Source organism: Scyliorhinus canicula, chromosome 19, assembly GCF_902713615.1.
Source record: "Scyliorhinus canicula chromosome 19, sScyCan1.1, whole genome shotgun sequence".
NCBI lineage: Eukaryota > Metazoa > Chordata > Chondrichthyes > Carcharhiniformes > Scyliorhinidae > Scyliorhinus > Scyliorhinus canicula.
Genome location: NC_052164.1, coordinates 23,835,583 through 23,852,602, shown reverse-complemented (window position 1 = coordinate 23,852,602; position 17,020 = coordinate 23,835,583). Strand labels below are relative to the sequence as shown.

General features: G+C 49.8%; 1 protein-coding gene across 10 annotated transcripts in view; it reads left to right on the top strand.

The window, feature by feature from the left end:
- mpp2b (membrane protein, palmitoylated 2b (MAGUK p55 subfamily member 2)) overlaps nt 1-17,020 on the top strand; it is a 721,652-nt gene that overhangs the window by 541,149 nt on the left and 163,483 nt on the right. Inside the window, exon 1 of one of the 10 annotated variants that reach the window (XM_038778708.1) lies at nt 580-756. The exons of the other annotated variants lie outside the window; for them this stretch is intronic. The gene's annotated coding sequence lies outside the window, so the exon portion shown is untranslated. Of the gene's footprint in view, nt 1-579; nt 757-17,020 lie in introns of those variants that run through there. 10 annotated transcript variants of the gene reach the window in all.

Genomic DNA, 17,020 nt, shown 5'->3' with positions numbered 1-17,020 from the left:
AACTTCACTGAAGCCTACTCGTGACAATAAGCGAGTTTCATTTTTCATACATAACACAAGTGAATCCATAGAATCCCTACAGTGTAGAATGAGATCATTCAGCCCATTGAGTCTGTACCAACTCTCCGAAAGAGCACCCTACCTAGGTCCACTCCCCTGCCTGATCCCCTGTACCCTACCCAACCCACACATGGAGGAAACAGGCGAGCTCGGAGGATATCCACGCAGAAATGGGAAGAACGTGCAAACTTCACATAGACAATCACTCAAGGTCGGAATCAAACCTGGGTCCCTGGGGCTGTGAGGCAGCAGTGCTTAATCACTGTGCCACCAAGAGAATTTCACACTGAGCAGATAAACAGCCTCGACCCTGTGTGAACTGGTTGGTGTGTCTAAAGGTCAGACGGATTAATGAATCCCTTCCAGCATGCGGAGTTGGCGAACAGCCTCTCCCAACTGTGAGTGTATTGGTTTGGCAGCACTTCGTGCCTGCTTTTAAAGCTGAGAGATAGTTTTTCTCCCAGTCAGAACATTTCAATGGTCTCTTATCAGTGTGAGCCGGTTGGTGTGCAGTGAGGTTCGATGATTGATGCAAAAGAACTTCAGAAATGGTTATAATCCAGTATGCAGTATGTATGGATCTCATTTGAATATCAGATTGAGAATGGTTACGTGGTTGCTTCCCAGAGCTGAGAGTCACTGAGCAGCTGAGGAATTCGAATCATCTCCTTGCACGGGACTGCCTCTTCTCTTCAGGTTTGTTCATTCTCGCCGGACATTCTTGTAAATGAACTCTAAACACATTGTTGTTAAAAAATGTTCATTTGTAACAAACAGGACATCAATATCAATGTTACACAATATAATGATGTCAGTGACACTCCAATGATAAAAGCACACAGAAGAAACACGGCTAACACAACCTATCATAATCTTTTCATAACAATATTAACTACCCCCGCCTCCAGTTAACAGCTGATGATGACTAAATTTTTAGTCATGAATGGCAGCCACCTCAGGTAGAAACCACCCACCGATCCCCTAATGCTGTACTTGACCTTTTCCAGATGTTCCGTATTTTCTGACACTCAGAAATGCCATGGGAAGAGGACCTCCCAATGGAAGGCAGGGAAGGGGAGAAGCATGAGGAAGGGAGAGACTTCTGTCACTTCTGGCCCCACAATGAAATGCAAAAACCAGGAGATCCGCTTGGACCTCTTATAGCATCAGCTGCTCCTCTTGTTAGGTTGGCCTGGCAGCTGATTTTTCCCCATGCAGACCACTGGGGAAAGTTTCAGACCACTGGTTAAAATTGCAGTCCGTACCAATGATGCCACCGGACTTTATCAGCAGTCAGAATCAAAAAATGCCCCATGGTGTTGTTAACAGTGGAAGATCTCGGAGAAATTACTCTGATGGTGGATCTGAGTAATCTGCAAAATCATTTCTTTTGTTGCCTGGGAATGGGGGCCAATGACATGGGCTGCGCGAAAGAGACTTGGAGATATCTGCAATGAGGGGTGAATTCAAAAATGAAGGATCGACGTTCACTGGAATCTGTGCAGAATAATTCATTGCTAAATGAAGAACAAATTGATCAAAGGTCAACCCCACCCTCCACCAGCACAGATACCCACATCTCATTGGGATACGTTAGTGGACAGGCTTCTGGGGCACGATCTGGTAAGCACCACACTGCTGATGGTGTACATCAGGTAGAGACAGGAACCCCCAGGTGAGACAGCAGTTGGAGGGCTGCTGGATCCCAGGGCCCAGCTGGGTCCCCGGCCTGATGCTGAGCCTGTGGTACAGAGGTACCCAGAGCAAATGGAGACAGTAAGGTGCAGCCGGGGCATTCAGAGGGAGATGTTAGCGACACTCCAGCAGGTCCGTAGCAGATTGGAAGTGTCCCAGATGCAACGGGCGCAGGAGATGTCGCCGGCAATGCATGACACTATGGCCAACACTACTAGGTTGGCGACCGCAGGGGAGAGCCTGGTGCATGACCTGAGCACCATTGATGAAGGTGCCCAAGGGGTGCTGCAATCGGTGACGCCCATGGCTGAGGGCCTTGGCAGAATGTCCGACTCGCTGGGGGATGTGACTCAGTACAAGTCTGACCTTGACATGTCCTGCTCTCCGATAGCAATGGCCAAGACGATGCGGAACTTGTCCCAGTTGCAGGTGGGCATCAGGCAGCATGACCCAATCACTGAGGAGCATCGTCGGAGGCATCGACACCATGGTGCAAACATCGGGGAGCCGCCAGGGTTGGCAGAGCCAGATGATGCAGGAGCAGCTGGGACTCGAACCAGCTGCCTTTCCCCTGAAATGAATGCCGGGGCCCGATGGGCACAGAGCGGGAGGCGAGGACGCTGGTTGGCAACCCGGACCTGACCCATGGAGTGGCTCCCCTGAGTCCCAACCCTCTGGTGAGGCCATGTCTCGAAGTCAGCACATGGGACAGGGCGGCTGTACATGTGCCGTCGACAAATGCACTGGGGCCCTTTGGCCCCATGGGACGCCCGCCAGGAGCATCGATGGCCATGGGACGTGTAAGCAGCTGGCTGCCTTCACCTCAGATATGCATTCTGGGGACACACCTAGACATAGTGGAAGAGGTAGGAGGGTAAGGCACATTGAGGATCACTGAGGGCAGCTGGGGGGCGGGGGGGTGGATGGGAGAGTGGCAAAGCGCCATCTGGAATGGAGAATTGTTGGACACCTGTGACACAACCCTTGACCACATTCAGTATGGCACCTCTGTCACTTTCTTCCGCAATGTGATCTGACCTCCAAACTCTTGGCCCATCTAGCCAGGCACCTCCCCCTGCCCATAGCACTCACCCACCCTCTGGTAGTGGACATGTTCCTGGATCTGTATCCCATCCCCTGGTGTTCGATGTTGGCTTCTGTACGTGTGATGTTTCCTCCTGCAGTGTTCAGGCATCGCAATCTGATTGGGATGCGAGGCAATGACTCACACATGCTAATGGCCGTCCATCCACGGGTTGTGTGAAGTGCTCACTTAACCACGATTGCCAATTCCTTATTAGCAATAACCTTCAACCTCACGGCCAGAGGCCTCGACAGTTGGTGCGGGTTATAGATGATTGACAAATCTCCTGGCCCCGATGGGCTACACCCTAGAGTTCTGAGGGAGGTGGCTGAAGAAATAGCGGAAGCGTTGGTTGAGATCTTTCAAAAATCACTGGAGTCAGGGAAAGTCCCGAACGATTGGAAGATCGCTGTTGTAACCCCCTTGTTCAAGAAAGGATCAAGACAAAAGATGGAAAATTACAGGCCAATTAGCCTAACCTCGGTTGTTGGTAAAATTCTAGAATCGATCGTTAAGGATGAGATTTCTAAATTCTTGGAAGAGCAGGGTCGGATTAGAACAAGTCAACATGGATTTAGTAAGGGGAGGTCGTGCCTGACGAACCTGTTAGAATTCTTTGAGGAGGTGACAAGTAGGTTAGACCAGGGAAACCCAGTGGATGTGGTCTATCTGGATTTCCAAAAGGCCTTTGATAAGGTGCCACACAGGAGGCTGCTGAGTAAGGTGAGGGCCCATGGTGTTCGAGGTGAGCCACTGGCATGGGTTGAGGATTGGCTGTCTGACAGAAGGCAGAGAGTTGGGATAAAAGGTTCTTTTTCGGAATGGCAGCCGGTGACCAGCGGTGTCCCACAGGGTTCAGTGTTGGGGCCGCAGCTGTTCACCATATATATTAATGATCTGGATGAAGGGACTGGGGGCATTCTAGCGAAGTTTGCCGATGATACAAAGTTAGGTGGTCGGGCAGGTAGTGCTGAGGAAGTGGGGAGGCTGCAGAAGGATCTAGACAGTTTGGGAGAGTGGTGCAGGATATGGCTGATGCAATTCAACGTGAGAAAATGTGAGGTCTTGCACTTTGGAAAAAAGAATCCAAGCATAGACTACTTTCTAAACGGTAAGAAAATTCATAATGCCAAAGTACAAAGGGATCTGGGAGTGCTAGTCGAGGATTCCCTAAAGGTAAACATGCAGGTTGAATCTGTGATTAAGAAAGCGAATGCAATGTTGTCATTTATCTCAAGAGGGTTGGAATATAAAAGCAGCGATGTGCTACTGAGCCTTTATAAGGCTCTGGTTAGGCCCCATTTGGAGTACTGTGTCCAGTTTTGGGCCCCACATCTCAGGAAGGACATACTGGCACTGGAGCGTGTCCAGAGGTGATTCACACGGATGATCCCTGGAATGGCGGGTCTAACATATGATGAACGGCTGAGGATCCTGGGATTGTATTCACTGGAGTTTAGAAGGTTAAGGGGAGATCTAATAGAAACTTACAAGATAATACATGGCTTAGAAAGGGTGGACGCAAAGAAACTGTTTCCGTTAGGCGAGGAGACGAGGACCCGTGGGCACAGCCTTAGAATTAGAGGGGGTAAATTCAGAACAGAAATGCGGAGACATTTCTTCAGCCAGAGAGTGGTGGGCCTGTGGAATTCATTGCCGCGGAGTGCAGTGGAGGCCGGGACGCTAAATGGCTTCAAGGCAGAGATAGATAAATTCTTGATGTCGCGAGAAATTAAGGGCTACGGGGAGAATGCTGGTAGGTGGAGTTGAAATGCCCATCAGCCATGATTGAATGGCGGAGTGGACTCGATGGGCCGAATGGCCTTACTTCCACTCCTATGTCTTATGGTCTTATGGTGGGGCATATGGGCAGGGGCTAGGGTCGCCGTGGAAATGGGTACACACAACCTAGGGGTTGGCATGGTGGTGTGTGTACGGTTGCCCCCCCCCCAGTGCCTCCCCCTTCCCTCCCGGCTTTGCATGGTGTCCCATCCCCGTGGAGGGTGCCCCCCCCCCAACCAAGGGACCCCACCCCCTGCTGAGCACCGGGGCAGCAAGCCCAGCATCCTGGGGTCTTTGCCTGTGAGAAAAGATGGCTACTCCCTTCCTCGGCTCCCCACAGAAGCTCTTCCATTAGGTTCATATTTTTCAAAAGGTGTACTAATCGGAGCCAGCGTGACTACTTGCTGGGAAGGCCGATGAATCATGGGAGGCCGTTGGATATGGGGTCGCCCCTTTTAATTGTATGGAAATAAGGCTTAAGTGGTGATAATTTGTTTCTCGTCACGCTACGGCGGGATCCCGATTTCACCCACAGGAGTGGGTCGGTTACATTGCAAACTGTTTGGCGCCTGGGGCGGTTCTTGTTTTTGTCCTCTCCCACTATTCACCAGCCTCGTTATACTCTCGCTCGAGAGCAGTGAGGCCTGAGAATCATGCCCTAGATCTTGTGGCCTTAAAAAGACAAAACTAACCTCAGCAGCACATTGTAATACTTTGAAGTTAAAACTCACCACTATTCTTAGAATTCCCCCTATACCAAAAACGGTCGATATTCTAAATGGTGAACAGGGATTCTCAATCCCTGACTCCAATGCAGGCTTCTGTGGGTGCTATTCAGGTCAAACTATCTTTTCAAGTTATCCCCCGGTATAACCCATACCTTCACCGAAGAATTTTACCTACTTACCCCTTAATAGCATTGATGTCCTGGGTCCTGCGTTATTAAGGAAGTGAAGTAAGCTAATAACCACTTTTTCAGGTTAAGTTATTTTTATTATTATATTTTTTCTTTTAAAAGCTGCAAACACTTTCTTTACAGAAAGGTAAAAAGATCTTGCTTCTGGATGCTGCTGCTGGATGCTTCAGGCCCACCTTGGCAATCGATCTTCTTAAAATCTGGTCTTCTTGAGTTGTATTCGCTGGTGAACTCGGTTGCTGTGTCCTATTCTTCCCATGCACCGAGCTGTGAGAGCTGGCTCTGCTAGCTATCTCTAAGCTGACTCTGACTCCTGTTTAAATTCTAGTCTTCCTTAGATGTATAACTGTTTAAACTCGGCTGCTTGCCTTGTCTTTCCCATGACCGAGCTCTCTCTCTCTCTGAGTTCTCCTCCCCTTCTCTCCTGTTGCTGGTGCTGTCCTTGTTGCTTGTTGCTGCTGCTCCCTGGGTTTATATTCTCTTTCTGAGAGTTATTAAGTTTTAAAGACTTTATTGTAAATGGGCTTGTTTCACTTTGATAGTTTAAAAGTATCTTTGATGTAAACATCTTACTACAACTAATTATTCATTTTGGGCATATCGTCTCCTCTCAGATCTGATTAAAAAATGCTTTGGTTTCAATAGTTAACTTTTATTTCTGTGATTTCGAATCGTTTAATTTTCCAATTGTCCCCAGCTCATAACTTTGCCTTTGATTTTGACTTAAATGATGTTTCTCGTAGACAGGTTGTCTCCAATTTTCTTTTAATTGACTTGATGTTCGTAGAATTTTACACTTTAAAATTGACACCAAATTCGACCTATGTGTTTGATTAGCCTGCTTGTGAGCAAGAATCTGCATTTTATAACCCTGCTCTTTGCAGCTGCTATGAAACTTTTGTGGGATCTTTCCCTGTACCCTCTCAAACCAGATATTGCCAGACTTCCATGTTTCAAATGACACATTTTTCTGTATTTTCAAGAACAACTTCTATCTAAAAGAGCATATGCTCTTGACTTACCATGAACAGTGCCACTGAAGACTTGCTGGCATATCTTTGGAAACATTACATATCTAGTACATCTGTGCAGTTCTAAAAACAATTACAAGTTTGAGACGTTGCTGATGAGGGAAACATTTTGACTTTTTGAATTCTGACTGGAAATGAGAAAACTCATGAAAAACGCCATACTGTACTTGAATAGAATAACTAATGTTCTGGTTTACTTTTTCGGGAAAGAAAAAGGTGTTGGAAAAGTGATGGTTTTGTTTAATTGCAATTTAACCTTTTCAGCAGTATCGTACAGAGCAGAGCAGACAGAAAATATGAAACATAGCCTTGGAGCTTTAATTAGCAGTGCGTTATATTCACTGCATCTTTCAGTTCCTATAGCAGCGTCTGTAAAGAATTAACAACAATCTCAGTGCATTCGTGCCTCGAACGTGTGCAATGTGACCATTCACATGTCAAAAGAATCCTATTGGTACATCTTCAGACAACAGCGTAATACACTATGAAAATTGATTCTCCCGTTAGTCACAGTCTGCTTTAACGTGCATGTTTGAGCTAATGCAATGATGCACCTTGAGAGTCTGATCACAAATAGGGGATCAGTGGATCAGAAGGTGAGAACCTCTTGGAATTAAATACAGAGATTTACAATTTTAATAAATCCTGAGTCCTCTGCCAACACCATGTATTGCTTTCTAGTTAAAGATACACTGCAATTGGCGGGTGACTTAAATTATCGAGGTACATTTTATTCTGGTTGCACTTAATAACATGAAATGAAAATGGGATAGTTCCATCTCCAAATGCTGCTCTTGGATTTCCAAGTCTTCCTCAAAACTGGCGATTCTATTCCCGTGGATATTCGTGAACCAAGATATCCGGATTTATCAAAACTTCTCAAATTAAAGGAATTTACCAACTTAAGATTTTACTTTTCGAGACTTTTACTTTACCACAAATCAGAATCAACTTTAAACAAACATGAATTAACAGATCAAGGGGCTGGTTTAGCACAGGGCTAAATTGCTGGCTTTGAAAGCAGACCAAGGCAGGCCAACAGCACGGTTCGATTCCAGTAACAGCCTTCCTGAACAGGTGCTGGAATGTGGCGACTAGGAGCTTTTCACAGTAACTTCATTTGAAGCCTACTTGTGACAATAAGCCATTTTCATTTTCATTTTCAATGGTATCTCACTCAGAAAGATTAATTGTACTTGAAATAGTTGCTACAGCAAAGATACGCCTCACAAAATTACCTGCACTCACAACACTCCCTGTAACATAGCGGCATCATATGCAATCTCGTAGGACACGGTCCAATGACCACACTGCGTCGGAAAAGCAGCTTGTTGCAATGCAGTGATCTCGCAAGACGTTGCGATGTAAATCCCGCCCACAATGGGTGGGGTCACATTTTTGGTAAATCTGCAAATTAGAGCAATGCAGTAAGTCTCATTCTAATGTGCAGATTCCCGAGGTGCCCGAGGCTTTGGGATTCAACGCCTTCGCCTCAGAGATCTCGGGTGAGCACCATTGAGCACTGGACCGTCCCAGAATGCATTTGGGTTGGGCGAGGTTGGGGATTGTTTCGGGGGCCTCAGAGATCGTGACTCATTTCAACATGGGGCAGGATTCTCTCAGCCCAGGCCGGGCCGGAGAATCGCCGGGACGGACATGAATCTCGCGATGCCGCCCCGACACCGGTCCGTCGATTCTTTAGAGAGCGGATGGGCCGAGCGGCCGCGCAAAAAGTCAGAGTCCCGCCGGCGCTTTCCACGTGTGGTCTTACCCGGCGGGACCTCGGCGTGCATGCATCCGGGGGCGGTCTGGTGGGGGGGGGTCTCTGCTGTGGCCTGGCCCATGATCGGGGCCTACCGATCGGCTGGTCGTCCTCTCGGGCTGGGGGCCTCTTTTGTTCCGTGCCGGCTCGTCACCCTACGCCATATTGCATCGGGGCTGGCGCGAAGAAGGGAGCCGGTCCCACTGCGCATGTGCAGACCCGCGGCGCCTATCTTATGCTAGGATCGGCAGCTGGAGTGGTGTAGGTCGCTCCAGTGCCATGCTGGCCCCCTGTAGAGGTCAGAATTACTGCTCCTAAGGTCATGTTGACGCCGTCGAGAAATGCAACTGCGTTTACGAAGGCGTCAACACTTAGCCTCAGGATCAGAGAATCCCACCCATGGTGTCCCGATCTCTCGCTACACTGGGGAATTCCAGCGAGCGGAGCTCCCCATTGTACAAAACAGGCCTGTGTGTTGCCTCAGCTGCAGGTTCTTCGTTCATGCCCCTTATTCCACGTGAGTTGCGTTGAATAGCCATGTTTCTTGGCACTGCGAGCACTGGGACACACTCGGCTAAATGCGCTCGCTTGGGGACTTTGTTCTCTTTAGGACAATCGCACCCATAATCTTTCCAATTTGGCCTCAGATATATAGGGTCTCTCACTTTTCCAACTCAGTGGTCCTCAGGGGCTGGTTTAGCACAGGGCTAAATAGCTGGCTTTTAGAGCAGACCAAAGCAGGCCAGCTGCGTGGGTTCAATTCCCGTACCAGCCTCCCCGAACAGGCGCCGGAATGTGGCGACTAGGGGCTTTTCACAGTTACTTCATTTGAAGCCTACTTGTGACAATAAACGATTTTCATTTTTTCACTTCAAGACACCTGGAACAGTGGTCTACTACATATCAGTATCCAAGGGACAGTGGCCACCCAAATGGCACAACACTGCAGAATCTCCTTAGCTAGGCTCACAAAAGCTTCAATGGCACAGATTCCTCAGAGATTCTTTGATCCCACTCCTTTAATAAACCTTGTTGAATGGTCCGGTCATCTCTGACAAAGCTGAAGCACGGGCAGTAGAAGTTCCCGATTCACAATCCTTGCCCTAACCTTGTCAGCTCTACTGCATGCACAGCTTTTTGTGGATGTGTCTATGTGATGCAACCATCAATTCACTCAAAGACACGAGTAGAAGTAAACCGAGGTTTTAATCAGCTGAGAACAGTGCCTGCCTGCGACTGGTACAATACTGTGAACTGCCGACAGATCAACTGCTCTTTATACTTCCTTTCAAGGGGAGGAGCCATGGGCGGAGCCCGTACATGCCCCAACATATCCCCCTGTGGGTGAAGCCACACAATGGCCCATTGGTGGAGCCCACAAGATCAACAACATAACATAGCTGTAACACAATGGCAGAACGTGATACTAATACACTGGTGAATTACTAGTACTAGACATTCACCCCCTATTACAAAAATGAAGTCCGGCGGGGGTGACGGGCTCATAATTTCAGCTGGTCCAGCGCAAGGATTGTGCGCTGCGATCGCCGAAGCTCTGGCGTTGTTGCTGGTCCGGGTGTCGGGCTCATCCGTGCTGGCATCGGAAGTGGGGCCGGTGCGGGCACAGGCGTGGCCTCCGGGAGCGTCTCTTCTGGAGCTTCGTTCCTGTGGACTGGTGTGGCGGGCGGGAGGGATCGTGGGATCCATATAGGGGCGGTGGCACTGGATACTGTGAGGGGGGCTGAGGTGGTGGTGGAGCCTGCGGGTGCCAGGTCCCGGAGGGAGACTGTATCTTGTCGGCCATCGGGGTTTTCGACATAAGCATACTGGGGGTTGGAGTGCAGGAGCTGGACCCTCTCTACCAGAGGGTCGGTCTTATGGCTCCTGATATGTTTTCTGAGGAGGTCCTGGCGTCTTCAGCCAGGATGGAAGCGAGGCCCCTGAGGTAGCTCCCCGAGGGAGAAACAAGCGGTCATGATGAGCCTCGTTCGTGGCTGTGCAAGGGAGGGACCTGATAGAGTGGAGCGCATCGGGGAGGACCTCCTGCCACTGCGAAACTGGGAGATTCCTAGACCGCAGGATCAGTAGGACGGTCTTCCAGACGGTCGCGTTCTCCCCCTCCACCTGCCTGTTTCCCTGGGGTTGTAGCTGGTAGTCCTGCTCGAGGCGATGCCCTTACTGAGCAGGTACTGACGCAATTCGTCGCTCATGAACGACGAGCCCCGGTCGCTGTGGACATAACTGGGGAAACCAAACAGGGTGAAGACACTATGCAGGGCTCTAATGACAGTGGACGTGGTCATATCGGGGCAGGGGATTGCAAATGGGAAGCAGGAGAACTCATCTATGATGTTGAGGAAATATGTATTGCGGTTATTGGATGCCTCGATACTGAGGCATTCAAAGGGCCGGGATGCCTTTACCAGGTGGACCTTATCCGGTCGATAGAAATGCGGCTTACACTCCGCACAGATTTGGCAGTCCCTGGTCATAGCTCTGACTTCCTCGGTGGAGTAGGGCAGGTTGCGGGCCTTGATATAATGGACGAGCCGGGTGACCCCCTCGTGGCAGAGGTCATCGTGGATAGCCCGTAGTTGGTCATCTTGCGTGCTGGCGCATGTGCCGCGGGACAGGGCATCTGGGGGCTTGTTGTGCTTCCCAGGACGATATATCGTTATTATAGGTGGAGAGTTCGATCCTCCACCTCAAGATCTTATTGTTCTCGATTTTGCCCCGCTGTGTATTGTCAAACATGAAGGCTACCGATCGTTGGTCGGTGACGAGGGTAAACCGCCTACCCGCGAGGTCGTGCCTCCAGTTCCGCATGGCTTCCACGATGGCTTGGGCTTCTTTTTTGACCGAGGAGTGTCGAATTTCAGAGGTGGTGAGGGTGCGTGAAAAGAACGCTACCGGTCTGCCTGCTTGGTTGAGGGCGGCGGCGAGAGCGACGTCTGATGCATCGCTCTCCACCTGGAAGGGGACGGACTCATCTACCGCACGCATCGTGGCTTTGGCGATGTCCGCCTTGATGCAGCTGAAGGCCTGGCAGGCCTCAGTTGCCAGTGGAAAGATGGTGGCCTTGATTAGTGGGCGGGCTTTGTCCGCATAATTGGAGAACCACTGGGCGTAATATGAAAATAACCTAAGGCACCTCTTCAGGGCCTTGGGACAGTGAGGGAGAGGGAGTTGCAGGAGGGGGCGCATACGGTCAGGGTCGGGCCCTAGGATCCCGTTCTCCATGACGTAGCCGAGGATGGCTAGTCTGGTTGTGCGGAAAACGCATTTCTCCTTGTTGTAGGTGAGATTGAGGGTTTGGGCGGTTTGGAGAAATTGGTGGAGGTTGGCGTCGTGGTCCTGCTGATCATGGCCGCAGATGGTGACATTGTCCAAGGATGGAAATGTGGCCCGCAGTCCGTACTGGTCCACCATTCGGTCCACTGCTCTTTGGAACACCAAAACCCCATTCGTGACGCCAAATGGAAAAGGCGGCCGTCTGCCTCAAAAGCCGTTTAGTGGTGGTCCTCTGGGCGGATTGGGAGCTGGTGGTCTGCAGACTTCAGATCCACCGTGCAGAACACCCGGTAGTGTGCGATCTGGTTTACCATGTCTGCAATCCGGGGAAGGGGGTACGTATCGAGTTGCATATACTGGTTAATGGTTTGGCTGTAATCAACCACCATCCAGAACTTTTCCCCGGTCTTAACGACCACCGCCTGAGCTCTCCAGGGGCTATTGCTTGCCTCGATGACACCCTCCCGCAAGAGACGCTGGACCTCGGACCTAATGAACGCCCTGTCCTGCATGCTATACCGCCAGCTTCTGGTGGTGACTGGCTTGCAGTCGGCGGTGACGTTTGCGAAGAGAGGGGGAGGGTTGACCTTTAGGGTCGCGAGGCTGCATATGGTGAATGGGGGCAGGGGCCCCCCGAACTTTAGGGTTAGGCTCCTGAGGTTACATTGGAAGTCGAGTCCCAATAGGAGAGGGGTGCAGAGGTCTGGGAGCACATATAATTTAAAGTTAGCGTACTCAGCGCCCTGTATTGATGGGGTTTCAGTAGTGCACCCTTGGATTTGCACCGAGTGCGACCCAGAGGCGAGGGAGATGGTTTGTTACACCGGGAAAATTGGGAGCGAGCAGCATCTTACCATGTCCGGGTGAATGAAGCTCTCTGTGCTCCCGGAGTCGAAGTGGCAAGGCATCTCGTGCCCGTTAACCCGGACTGCCATCATGGAGGTCCGGAGGTGCTTGGGTCACGACTGGTCCAGGGTGACCGCGCCAAGCTGCGGGTAGCCGGCGGCATGGTCGGAGGTGCTGGGGCAGCCCTGCGATGACTGTCCATATTGATCATACGTGTCGAGCGGCGTAGCAGATGGCGGCCCTCGTTGGTCGAGCGTGGTGGGCGGTGAGGAAGATAGCGTCCAAGATGATGGCCCCCATGGATCGCACGTGGCCGGCCGCGTGGGGGAGGATGGCCAAGGTGGCGGCCCCCGTGTGTCGCACGTGATGCAGGGCTGGAAGAATGCACCCCCCCCCCCCCCCACTGATAGCACGAGGCTGATGACACGTCTGCAGGGGGCGGAGTCGGCAGACACGCTGCCACACTGCAGGGTCAGTCTGAGGATCGGGCCTGTGAGTTAGAGTTCTTAGACCTGGGCCAGGCATACTTTGGCGAAATGTCCTTTTGTCCTGCAGCTGCTGCAGTTCGCGTTGCGGGCCGGGCAGTGCTGTCTGGGGTGTTGGGACTGGCCACAAAAATAGCAGGGTAGCCCCCCATGATGGACGGGCGGCCGCGCGGCACAAGCCTGGGGTAGTCTTTGGTCGGGGGCCCATGAGGGGGTCGTGTGGTCAGCCGGGAATGCAGTAAGGCTCTGAAACGCAACCTCCAGAGAGGTGGCTAACTTTACCGTGTCGTCCAGGTCCTGGGCCCCCTTTTTGAGCAGGCGCTGTCTCACATAATTCGACCAGACTCCCGCCACGTAGACGTCTCGGACGGTGAGTTCCATGTGCTGAGTGGCCGCAACGGCCTGGTAATTACAGTTGGGTGCGAGGGCTTTGAGGTCGCGTAGGTAGTCATCTAGCGACTCCCTGGGGCGCTGGCGACGAGTGGTGAAGATGTGTCGCACGTAGACCTCATTCACGGGCTGTACGTAGAGGCATTCGAGCATCGCGAGGGCGTCTGCGTAGGAGGAGGCCTCGTCGAGCTGAACAGAAATGCGATGGCTCACACGTGCGTGGAGGAGGCTCAGCTTCTGTTCATCGGTGACGGAAGGCATGGAAGAGGCAGCGAGATAGGCCTTGAAACATCAAAGCCAGTGCGGAAAAATTTATTTAGCCTCCGCAGCCTGCGGATCGAGTTCCAGTCGATCAGGTTTGAGGGCTGATTCCATAGTTGTGTTTAAGCTGATTAAATTGATGCGACCATCAATTCACTCAAAGACACGAGTAGAAGTAAACCGAAGTTTTAATCAGCTGAGAACAGTGCCTGCCTGCAACTGGTACAATACTGTGATCCGCCTACAAGTCAACTGCTCTTTATACTTCCTTTCAAGGGGAGGAGCCATGGGCGGAGCCCGTACATGCCCCAACATATCCCCCTGTGGGTGAAACCACACAATGGCCCATAGGTGGAGCCCATAAGGTCAACAACATAACATAGCTGAAACACAATGGCAGAACATGATACTAATACACTGGTGAATTACTAGTACTATACATTCACCACACTATGTTCTCCCTTTGATGCAGAACTGAACCAACGTGATCTCCATATTTCAACTTCCTTCCTGTCGTTACTGTTTCCAGGTCAAGGGTCACTATGTCACATGAATCAATTTTTTTTATTATCCAAAAAATAAAATTGATCCCTTTAGCAGTGATGCAAACCTTTTAAAATCATTTTCCAACATATCTAAATACAATTAAATTACAGATTCTCCAAACTTTTTGAACTGATTCCAAATTTTCCTTCCTGTTACTGCTTCTGGATCAAAATTCATCACACTGTCCTTGCACCTGGATTAGGGACTGATGAACATAACACTGCAGATCAGGGAGAGAGGTGTTCTCAGCCTCTTGCTTTAGTTGTGTCTTATTATGACAATAGGACACCCTAAAGGAATCTGAGTGGTGCTTGTGTGAAGACTCTCTGCACTCTGGAGAGTTTCTGTCTTGTCGGTTATGTGTTTATCCCAATGTGAGTTCTGGCTTTAATTGGGGTTTAAAACAAAAAGAGTTTTCCAGCTGGAAGTCACACTACCTGCATTTCCTTGCTTACCATGTGCTTCCAACATTTAGGTTAAATGCGCTTTCTAACATGGGCCTCCTGTTTCAATTTGATAGGTGCTGTTAAACTGGTCCTCTGAAAATAAGCCAATGCAGAAGGCAGAGCTTCCAGTATTTTGTGTGACTTTTATCTTTATTTTGTTCTTTTGTATTCCGGGTACCAACAATGAAATGGCTAATTTCAAGCCTTCTGTCCTGAGCAAGGAAGTTTCTTCCCCACCCACAGATTTAATTTCAGTACACCAAAAATGTGTTGAAGTATTCATTATCAAGGTGTTAAAACTGCACGATAAGCTAACTATTTCACACCAGGGTACATAGCACAGGCTACTTACGAAATGATATTTTATACACATTTTTGGAACATTAAACTGTGAATTCTGAACTGGCGAGGTGCAAGAACTTTTCCATTGAGAGTTGAAGGTATGGAGAAACTTGCTGTAATCTCACGGCAAGCCTTGTGCCATGTGCTGAATTCCAAGCTGCTGTTAGGGCCACAAAATAACAACACTCGATGGAATGTTCAATGGGACCTTGAGTGAGTGGCACTGCACTTTTATTTGGTGTGTGAAAATGAAAATCGCTTATTGTCACAAGTAGGCTTCAATGAAGTTACTGTGAAAAGCCCCTAGTCACCACATTCCGGCGCCTGTCCGGGGAGGCTGGTGGTACGGGAATCGAACCGTGCTGCTGGCCTGCTTGGTCTGCTTTAAAAGCCAGCTATTTAGCTCAGTGAGCTAAACCAACCCCCTGGACGGGATTCTCCGTATCCCCAGCCACATGTTTCTCAACGGCGTTCGCTGGCAGTGGGATTCTACACTCCCGTCGCTTGTCAATGTGATTTCCCATTGAAACCACCCCACACTGCCGGAAAATTTGCGGGTGAGGGTGCACTGCCGGCAGGAAAAGTGAATCGCAATGGCCGGAGAATCCTGGACCCTGTGTAGAAGTGGATGCAATGTGACAGATCCCCAGCGATCACAATACTCTGCTCTGACCTGATCTTCTCCCCATTGTGCACAGGGCAATGATTCCAATTAGATCTGCCATAAGGTGGCGATCGTGATGAAGTTGCTTTGCATCTTAATGTGAGGTTTACGTGTTCAATCGTACCATTAAACATTCCCACATGCTAGTTTCAGTTCAACCACCTGGTGTATTAATACCCATGCTCTGGTTTCAGTGACCTTTGCGTGGTTTAAAAAAGACCAGTTAACCTTCACGTTGTATATGTCATTCCCCATTCATTCTGGATCCTCTATGTGTAATGCTGTCTTTTATCAGATTAAAATGTGAACAGCACAATAGGCTTTAAATCCTGCTGATATTACATTAAATATATTGAAATTCCAATATTGATATTCATGCATTTTTACTAGTGTCACGCATATGAATTCATGCAATCCCAAAAGACAAAGGGCGAGATATCCCGGTTGTTTATACCGGCGGCATCTTCTGGTCCTGTTGTTGGTGCACAGCCGCCCCAGGTATCCCGGCGGCAGAGAGTGCATTCAATGGGTATTCCCATTGACAGTGTTGGGACCAGAGGATCTCGCCACTGGCCAACGACGAGCCGCCTCCCATTGTTGGGAAACATGCCGAGGGAAGGCCAAAGAATCTCGTCCAAAGTTTATTCGGCAGTAGTATCCTGAGGTGCAATGGGTGGTTGAGCGAGTAACACCAGGGGCCCAGTTCTTATATGACTTGTATTCCTTGTGGATTTGCATTTGTATTGGCCGTTATGAGAAAAGGATTTGGCACCAAACATGAAAGGGCAGCACAAGTGGCTAGCACTGTGGCTTCAGAGCGCCAGGGTCCCAGGTTCGATTCCCCGCTGCGTCACTATCTGTGTGGAATCTGCACATTCTCCCCATGTCTGCGTGGGTTTCCTCTGGGTGCTCCGGTTTCCTTACACAGTCCAAAGACGTGCCCGTTAGGTGGATTGGCCATGCTAAATTGCCCTTAATGTCCAAAAGGTGAGGAGGGGTTATTGGGTTACGGGGATAGGGTGGAAGTGAGGGGTTAAGCGAGTCGGTGCAGACTCGATGGGCCGAATGGCCTCCTTCTGCATTGTATGTTCTATGTTATATGAAAGGAATTTTTTCCAGTTGTAGCTGCAAGGGAAAATGCGCAGAATGTCCATAAGGTCATAATCCAGTGGCTGGATAGCTCAGATGGTGTGATATGTGTATGTGTGGTTCAGAATAATGGCGATAGTGCAGGTTTGATTTCCATTCCGATTTAGATGGACTTGTGTCCTGCCTCCTTCCCCTGCCCTGAGTGAAAGGCAAACCACCACTGACAAAAGCCAAAAATAGGCTCAGGACGAACTATCAGCAGACAATGAGCTGAGGGTCTACCTTTGATTTAACATAACACAATAGCTGGGATGGAACTCAAGATAATAA